Raw genomic sequence first — 7500 nt, forward strand, 5'->3', positions numbered from 1 at the left:
TATAATATATATATATATATATATGGTATATAGGTATATATGTGTGTGTTATATATATGTATACACACACGCACTATATATATATATATATATATATATATATATATATATATATATACACATGTATGTTTTGGCCATGAATTAAATGAAAGGTAACAGTTTATTAGTTTTAATTAGATTTTTCATATTTTTTTTTATAACACTTGGTGGCATATTTCTTTATTTCCACATTAACTTTTGTATCGTATATAAGTTTTTCAGTTGGTTTCACGTGTCATTTTTTATGGAATACTGTTGTTCTTCTTGAAGATTAATAGCTTCATTAAATCATTTAAGGAGCGATCTTGAAAACTTTGCAAATAGGTTATCAACCAAGTATAAAATATTAATGCAAAATATACAAATAAATTGCAGCTCTGCATATTGTGGTGTGATATTAATTTCTCTTTCTCTAGATAATTCAGTTTCCTTTTCCGAGATTTCATTTTGAAAGAGTAAGAGAAATAGATGAAATACCAAAGTCAAGTAAGTATTCACAATGATCTTATAAGATCGAAAGTTTTCCGTTAGAGATGCAATGATAATTCATTTCTGTTAAAACCTGTTTGCAACACAGCACTTCCATCTCTCTCTCGACTGTCACATCAGTCGCTCATCCATCGGAAGTGACCTATGCTTTGAAGACGAGGTCTGAGATTCCGAATGAGATATCTCTCTCTACTCGCGGGTGCTCCCTCGAACGTCGTCAACCCTTTCGCTTATTGGCTGAGACGTAAAGCAGCTTCCCGCTGTCTAATATCGGCCGCCGAGTCTCCCCGAACACCGTAATTTCGCCTAGTACCAGACAAGCCTTCTCAGAAGAACCGGTGGTTGCTTTGGTTGGCTGGCTGAACAGACGCTGCTGGACTCACAGTTCACAGAGTTGACACTGCCGCGCGGGGAGGGAAAAATGTACGCTAGTTTGTACCTATGCAATGGAACTCGTCACTGCCTCGCGATTTTTCCGTTCAGCGCTTTGCTGTATATGTTTCTTTCAAAATTTACGTGGGCATTACTGCTTCCCATCTGCAGTATGATATAAGAGGTGATGAAGGTGGAAGTTGTCTCGTGATTTTCCCATTCATTGTTTCATTCTTATATTAGATAAGTTTAGATTTCGTTTTTCTGTGTACATTGATACATTGATACATCTTCAATTTTGGCATTTTGACATATAAACAGATCGTGTCGAAAGTGCGTTCTAGTTGCTGTTGCCTTACGATTTTTCAGTCTGGTGTTTTATTCTCTTATTAATATCAGTTTTTTGATTTTCTTTTCAAATTCATTCGATTTGCTTTATTCAAATTTATAGTTTCACATGTGGTCTTGTCTCCACTGAGATAATTAAAAGTTGTTTATGAATTTTCCTGTTTTCAGTTTCTTTTTTCCTAATATGACGAAGAAAAAAAATTCGGACTACAATAAATAAGTAGACATGCTTTCACTTAAACCTAAACGTATAATAATGGTAAGTTGTCCTTTAGGATAGTAAATATGCGAGGGGTCTTTTGAAAAAAATAGAGTACAATTAAAGACAGTTTCAAGAGCATTTTGTTTTGTTGAAAAAATTCTAAATAGTTATATTTTAACGTGCTTACAATCTGTATTAAGCATATGTATGGCTTGGGTGCGCATACATTGCTTAATTAAGGAACGACGGGAAAAACAGCATGAGGTAACATAATTAGATTAAAATGATAGGGAAAAGGAAAGAGCTTAATGTTAGTGTGTGAATATTTGTATATTATTAGAATAATCATAATCATCAATGTATACACACACACATATATATATGTGTGTGTGTTGTGTGTTGTGTGTGTGTTGTCTATATTCATTATCTGCTCATCTTCTAATTGCATTAATCTATATTATAACTGAAGAACATAACGCTTATGTTTACAAAACAATTATACAAATTTCGTACATCATTATTTTTCTATAATGTTCTGTAATCAGAGATGTTCAAAATTTTATTATTTGGCCGTATAAAATGCTTTAAATATAGTTTATCAAATAGACACCTCTTCAAAAAACGACGAATAGAACTTTTAAGGTGTCGAAATTGGTCCATGTATAATTCATATTTTTAGAGAAAGCAGTTTTCCTGGAAACTGTTCAACAGTTTACATACTTTGCATGTAAATTATACCTACATTTTCGGGTGATTTTCTTAGTATTGCTTGCCTCCTTTTATTTATCCTCATTCTCGGTATCTCTGGATCTCTGGCAGGCATCCCCTTATATAACAATCTCTCTCTCTCTCTCTCTCTCTCTCTCTCTCTCTCTCTCTCTCTCTCTCTCTCTCTCAGAAAGTGCTTTTATACTTTCAGTTTTCCTCTATATATTCTTCGAAAATAAATGCACTTATTTTTCTCATTCAACTAGGCTTTGTTGAAGTTTTCCAAGGTAATTTATAATTTCATCATTTACAGTAAAATTGTGGACAAAAGCCCAGCTTATGCTTTCACTTATGATTATTTATCAATTAATAACATGAGCGTACTGTTTTCATTAGAAAAAAATATCAAGTATACCGGAATAGATTATTAATGCCTTAGAAATGAAGAAATGAAAAGAGTGAAATCAAGGACTGACGTAATGACCCTAATCTTGGAAATTACATCTTTCAAATGCAATGAATTCATGTATTTCGTAAGCTGTGTCAGTGTACCTTTCGCTGCTGCTCTGACAATATTACGTCAAATCCGCTTAACGAAAGGCAAGGAAATGATACCGTTATTCTCTGTACATATGAGTTCGTTTAAGTGCATACAAGCATGCATGTGATTAATATATATATATATATATATATATATATATATATATATATATTATATATATATATGGTGTGTGTGTATGTGGGTGTGTGTATGTGTGTGTATGTCGTGTCCTCATATCAAGAGAAGTCTTGCTAAGTTTAATATGGTTAACATATTTCGGAAGCAACTCCTCTAGAGGAAAGAGGTTTGTAAAAATATATGTACAAATTATGTAAAAATATATGAACAATTATATATATTATTCACATATATATATATATATATATATATATATGCATACAGCATATATACACATGTAATTACATAGAGAGCTTCATATTCACTGATTCTTTATTGATTAAAGTTCACTGTGAATTGGTGATAATTGTAATACTCATGTGAATCGTGTACTAACCGCAGACACGAAAAGGTAATGTAACATTGATTATAAGTTGTCTTAAATATTAGAAGATATTCTATATATATCTCTTGTTTTGCAAGTAATGTCGAAATTGTTAACGAATATTTTACATTGTGTATAGTACTTTATATTATATTTAGCGTATTATCCATTTGATATCTTTCAGTGTATAAATTTTATTTTGTAATATTTCTCATATCTCTGATTGTCTTAGCATGTAAAATTCAAGCCGTGCGATTTGCTGAGTTATTTGCTACAAATTATTGCATTTTAGTCAGCCAGTAGTATTGCAAAAAATAGATGAGAAACACTGCTTGAATCTGCGTCTACACAAATGAATGATTTATAGTATTAATTAGAAATATATACTTTTATAGATATGGATATGAAAGGAAGAAGGAGAAATGGTTGCATTACAGTGCTACTAAAGAATAAAATGTAACTATATACGATATTTAAAAACTATTCGAATAAACGAACTAAAGGGTAGCAAAAAGATAATAGAATTAACGACTTCTAAAACTTTGTAATTCTAGAGTTACTGTATAGTTATCGAGGTTCTAAAAATAGTGAAATTACCGGGGCTGTAAATTAGAAATGCTTGTGTTATTGGATTTTTTTTTCGAAAAATTATGATTCCCGGGCCGATAGAAGCAAGAAATGGTGGAATTACCGGTTTATAACAAGGAATGGTAGAATTAAAAGAAGAATTAGCAAAATTGCCGGATTTATAAGACCAACAATTAAGGGAATAACTTGATTTCGAAAATGAGAGATAGTGCAGCTACTAAACATTTTTTTAGAATAAGCGAATTTCGAAGCATAATATTCGGGAATTCTGTTGAAAAAAAAATGGTAGTACTATAACACTAAAAAGTGGGAAGAATCAGAATTAACAGACTTATAAAATGTAGAAATAGAATATATTAAATTTAGAAAAAAAAATTACCAATGGAATTACCAGGTTATCCACCGTAAGGGATACAAACCTCGTCCTTTAAAATTGTGGATCTCTGTATCCGAAAAGAGAGGAGAGAACCAGGTATTCGAATTTTATCTTTTATAAATTTCTTACTTTCGGGACCAGGTTTCAAAATAATTCACTTGAGAATTTCTTTTGTAAGTAGGCCATCGCCTTAAGTAAAAATAATGCTCTGTTGATTTCCTCATATAGAAAAATACATTTTATGTCTTCAATGCAAATTACATTCAATTATTTGCTATAAGAATCCTCTTTTGCCAGAAAGCTAATGTTCCCTTTGCTTTTACATGAATTTTCTTAAGTCTGATCTTTAAGTCAGGATTTTTTGTCGACAAGCCATATTTATAGATATTGTATGGATTACTACAAAATCTTTGTTGTTTATGAACCTATTTTTCTTTTTTTACACGGAAATATTCTTACTTTTTTTAATAGGCTATACTAATTTTTATGTAACATTATTTATAATAATTACCATTAATTCTTTAATTTGAAAAAGATTTGGTGTAAACAAGCAAATGTTTACACCTTTTTTTATAGAATTTACAATATTTGTTAACGTAAATCATGCTAATTTGTGGATAACCAATAACACTGACTTCCTGAACATTTTTATGACAGTCCTTGTTTAAAACAAGTGACATTTTAGTCTTCAGAAAGAAAGAAGAAAGAAAAGGTAAAAAAAATGGAAAAAGAAAAAAAAGCATAAAATTGATATCTGGACGATCATCATATACTCATAAATTGGAATCGTTGAGATGTAGTTATTCAGATTAGCATTGGATGATGCAAGTTCCCTCTGCAAAGATTTTCTCCTATTTGAATATTTTCTTATTCGAATATTTTGCAAGAAAGGAATAACGAAATGTTCAAGTGTGACAGCAACATAAAACCTGTATTGAACTTGTAAAATTCATAAAATTAAGTCCGCACACACCACACACACACACACACACACACACACACACACACACACATATATATATAATATATATATATATATATATATATATATATATATATATATATATTGTTTGTGTGTATGTGTGTGTGTGTAGTGTGCAGTGAAAAGAAATGTATGTACATAGGATTGCAGTGAAAATTATTTGCGTTCACAGTAGTATATTTTTCTTCACGATTAAGATTCCTATGTAAATAGACAATTGCATCGCAAGTAAAGTATATTTTTCTTCACGATTAAGATTCCTATGTAAATAGACAATTGCATCGAAAGTAAAGTACACCGTAAAAAGTATGAATAAATCTTCGTGCCAAATATGCGAATTTCCACAAAATTTAGAATTACCTTTTAGCCTTCATATTTTGTAATAGTGTTCATAAAGAGACTTTCGAATTTGAAGCCTGAAATTCAGAAGTTTCAGATCAGGTAAAATTTCACATTTGTTTGAACTGTAAATTACAAAGAATTATTTTTTTTTGTCTAATATTTGTAATATATTACAAGAACGGCGTTGTGTGATTTTTTATTTCTCCGTCATCGGTATTCATTAAGTCTTATCAAATCAAGTTTGCCGCAGGAAGATGCCAAACTGGCCCACTAGTTTTATTACAGTCTGCCAGCAACTGTTATTCCAAATCTCAAGCGGTGAATCTCCGTCTCTCGTGAGTCACCCGAACGATGTTGTGCTCTTGTTATTTACTCTTTCCGCTGTGCACATTTCCGCCTTAATGAGGTATGCTAATTTCGCCCTTTGTCTCTTTCTCTCCCTCTCACAGTCTGTATATATATATATATATATAATATATATAATATATATTATATATATATATATATATATATATATATATTTATGATATATATATATATATATATATATATATATTTATACTTTCTTCCTGTGATACGAAGAAGGGGCTCCAACTAAGATCCACCACTGCCGACAAACCACCGACACTACAAAATTACCGCCTTGGGCATCAGAAGGATAACACGCTTTAATGGAATGTTCCCATATATGTGTCATTTGTGCCTATTGACCGAGGCAGTAAATTACATACTTCAAAGTTGTTGTCAGTTGTGGTTCCCAAACAGGGTTGAAAAGGTCATGGGGCAGGCAACAGCATACTGAAAGATTAACAGAGAACCACAAACCTAGCACCTGCTGGGTGTGGTCCATTTCACGGAAACTGTATATTATATGTGTATATATATACTATTTATATATAGATATATATATATATATATATATATATATATATACATATAAAATATATATATATATATATATATATATATATATGTGTGTGTGTGGTGTGTGTGTGTGTGTGTGTGCGCGTATGTATGCATGTATGCATATAATGTAGTCCGTGTCTTTAATTCTTTATTCTCCACTAGGATATATATATATATCTATATATATATATATATATATAGATATATATATATATATATATAGATATAACATACATGTAGGAAATTGGAAGTAAAATATGAACCATGTTTTTTATTTATCATAGAAATCAAGAAACACCCTGTTAGTAATTTTAGTCTTCATAGTTACTAACAACGGTGTTTGTCTAGAAGCTGAATTACATGAAATTGCTCAGTATTCTTTCCTTAACAAGACATAACTTCTCTTTGTTAGTGATTTAAAGCGACTTTGTTGACTGACGTGGGAAAGAGATCCGGCAGTTGATGAAAGCTTTTCACCCCGCATTATTTTGATTGAATGTGGCCCAACCTGCATAACCCTTGTCATTTTTGGACTCCGTAATAAAGACGCCACCTGTAGATGAAAGATTGTAAATATTGCATTACAGCGATGGAACAGAGTGCTCGTACAGATATGTAGGTACATGTATAAATTAAAGGTGTGATGTAATCGTCGTCCGTTTTCTCACTGACAGCTCTCTCTCTCTCTCTCAGGAAGGTGGTTGTGACGCAGAATACTAAAGCGGCGGCAGTAACTTATTCACAGAACGGAGGTCGTTCAGAGAAATGATTTTCAACACTCAGGGGTCTATGGCTTTTCTTGGTATCGCCGCAACCATGCAGGAAATACGTATTGTACTCCGTGGGGTTCATCGAACTTTTCAAAGTCGTCTGTAATTACGGAATGTTTCTTTATGTGTATGTGTGTATGATTTTAAAACCACTTGCTCCAGAATGCATGCATTTATTTGAAGATACGATTTGCTTCAGGAATCTGCGTATTTATTTGTAGGAAACAGTCGTTCGAGATACGGGTTTGTGCTCATATCTCAATAAATGTGATGAACATCGCAGACGCCAAAGTAATTGAACAAAGGTATTTCAATCTTGTGGTCTCTGCCAGAAA

The 7500-nt window shown here is 31.8% G+C and overlaps 1 long non-coding RNA gene across 1 annotated transcript in view; it reads left to right on the forward strand.

Annotated features, from left to right (window-relative positions):
• LOC135213519 (uncharacterized) overlaps window positions 1–7500 on the forward strand; it is an 856968-nt gene that overhangs the window by 847283 nt on the left and 2185 nt on the right. The window contains exon 11 of the long non-coding RNA XR_010314152.1: window positions 7089–7500. This exon is cut by the window's right edge and continues 2185 nt beyond it. This is a non-coding gene — a long non-coding RNA (uncharacterized LOC135213519). The remainder of the gene's footprint in view (window positions 1–7088) is intronic.

The sequence above is a fragment of the Macrobrachium nipponense genome, chromosome 43 (genome assembly GCF_015104395.2).
Source record: "Macrobrachium nipponense isolate FS-2020 chromosome 43, ASM1510439v2, whole genome shotgun sequence".
Taxonomy (NCBI): domain Eukaryota; kingdom Metazoa; phylum Arthropoda; class Malacostraca; order Decapoda; family Palaemonidae; genus Macrobrachium; species Macrobrachium nipponense.